This window comes from Durio zibethinus, unplaced genomic scaffold (genome assembly GCF_047325235.1).
Source record: "Durio zibethinus cultivar Kanyao isolate XHJ-2024 unplaced genomic scaffold, ASM4732523v1 HiC_scaffold_2, whole genome shotgun sequence".
Lineage (NCBI taxonomy): Eukaryota > Viridiplantae > Streptophyta > Magnoliopsida > Malvales > Malvaceae > Durio > Durio zibethinus.
This window is the reverse complement of record NW_028323043.1, coordinates 1,475,651-1,478,150: the sequence shown is the minus strand read 5'-3', so window position 1 is coordinate 1,478,150 and position 2,500 is coordinate 1,475,651.

The following is a 2,500-nucleotide window of genomic DNA, read 5'->3' as shown; positions in this document are numbered from 1 at the left end:
TTTTTTTGTGCATGCCAACAAAAATAGAAGGATCATGCCTACAAAATTTGGGGCCAAAAATCCTTATAAAAAAATTTTAAAAAATCCCGAACCGCAAAAAGTTTCGAAAATCGTGAAAAATAGAAAACGAGTCATCTTCCAACGAAACTTCACGTGAAGGCTTAGGGGACCATTGTATGAATTTACAAGCCATAAAAATGGCATTGGCACGGCAGAAATTTGAAGATGTGCCTAAACCCACCAGGGCCCAGCGTGTGCCGATGGTGCTCGAGGCAACCGCCCGCACCAGGGCCCAGCGTGTGCCGATGGTGCCCGAGGCAAGCGCCCGCACCAGGGCCCAGCGTGTGCCGATGGTGGTCGAGGCAACCGCCCGCACCAGGGCCGATAGTGTGCCGATGGTGCTCGAGGCAACCTGTCGCACCAGGGCCCAGCGTGTGCCGATGGTGATCGAGGCAACCTGCCGCACCAGGGCCCAGCGTGTGCCGATGGTGGTCGAGGCAAGCGCCCGCACCAGCGCCCAGCGTGTGCCGATGGTGCTCGAGGCAACCGACCGCACCAGGGCCCAGCGTGTGCCGATGGTGCTCGAGGCAACCTGCCGCACCAGGGCCCAGCGTGTGCCGATGGTGGTCGAGGCAAGCGCCCGCACCAGGGCCCAGCGTGTGCCGATGGTGGTCGAGGCAACCGCCCGCACCAGGGCCCAGCGTGTGCCGATGGTGCTCGAGGCAACCTGCCGCACCAGGGCCGAGCGTGTGCCGATGGTGGTCGAGGCAAGCGCCCGCACCAGGGCCCAGCGTGTGCCGATGGTGGTCGAGGCAACCTGCCGCACCAGGGCCCAGCGTGTGCCGATGGTGCTCGAGGCAACCGACCGCACCAGGGCCGAGCGTGTGCCGATGGTGCTCGAGGCAAGCGCCCGCACCAGGGCCCAGCGTGTGCCGATGGTGCTCGAGGCAACCGACCGCACCAGGGCCGAGCGTGTGCCGATGGTGGTCGAGGCAAGCGCCCTCACCAGGGCCCAGCGTGTGCCGATGGTGGTCGAGGCAACCTGCCGCACCAGGGCCCAGCGTGTGCCGATGGTGCTCGAGGCAACCGACCGCACCAGGGCCGAGCGTGTGCCGATGGTGCTCGAGGCAAGCGCCCGCACCAGGGCCCAGCGTGTGCCGATGGTGGTCGAGGCAACCTGCCGCACCAGGGCCCAGCGTGTGCCGATGGTGCTCGAGGCAACCTGCCGCACCAGGGCCCAGCGTGTGCCGATGGTGGTCGAGGCAAGCGCCCGCACCAGGGCCCAGCGTGTGCCGATGGTGGTCGAGGCAACCGCCCGCACCAGGGCCCAGCGTGTGCCGATGGTGGTCGAGGCAACCGCCCGCACCCGGGCCCAGCGTGTGCCGATGGTGGTCGAGGCAACCTGCCGCACCAGGTCCCAGCGTGTGCCGATGGTGCTCGAGGCAACCGACCGCACCAGGGCGGAGCGTGTGCCGATGGTGGTCGAGGCAAGCGCCCGCACCAGGGCCCAGCGTGTGCCGATGGTGGTCGAGGCAACCTGCCGCACCAGGGCCCAACGTGTGCCGATGGTGCTCGGGGCAACCGACCGCACCAGGGTCGAGCGTGTGCCGATGGTGCTCGAGGCAAGCTGCCGCACCAGGGCCCAGCGTGTGCCGATGGTGGTCGAGGCAACCGCCCGCACCAGGGCCCAGCTTGTGCCGATGGTGATCGAGGCAACCTGCCGCACCAGGGCCCAGCGTGTGCCGATGGTGGTCGAGGGAACCTGCCGCACCAGGGCCCAGCGTGTGCCGATGGTGGTCGAGGCAAGCGCCCGCACCAGGGCCCAGCGTGTGCCGATGGTGGTCGAGGCAACCGACCGCACCAGGGCCCAGCGTGTGCCGATGGTGCTCGAGGCAACCTGCCGCACCAGGGCCCAGCGTGTGCCGATGGTGGTCGAGGCAAGCGCCCACACCAGGGCCCAGCGTGTGCCGATGGTGGTCGAGGCAACCTGCCGCACCAGGGCCCAGCGTGTGCCGATGGTGCTCGAGGCAACCGACCGCACCAGGGCCGAGCGTGTGCCGATGGTGGTCGAGGCAAGCGCCCGCACCAGGGCCCAGCGTGTGCCGATGGTGGTCGAGGCAACCGCCCGCACCAGGGCCCAGCGTGTGCCGATGGTGGTCGAGGCAACCGCCCGCACCAGGGCCCAGCGTGTGCCGATGGTGCTCGAGGCAACCGACCGCACCAGGGCCCAGCGTGTGCCGATGGTGGTCGAGGCAAGCGCCCGCACCAGGGCCCAGCGTGTGCCGATGGTGCTCGAGGCAACCGACCGCACCAGGGCCGAGCGTGTGCCGATGGTGCTCGAGGCAAGCTGCCGCACCAGGGCCCAGCGTGTGCCGATGGTGGTCGAGGCAACCTGCCGCACCAGGGCCCAGCGTGTGCCGATGGTGGTCGAGGCAAGCGCCCGCACCAGGGCCCAACGTGTGCCGATGGTGCTGGGGGCAACCGCCCGCACCAGGGCCCA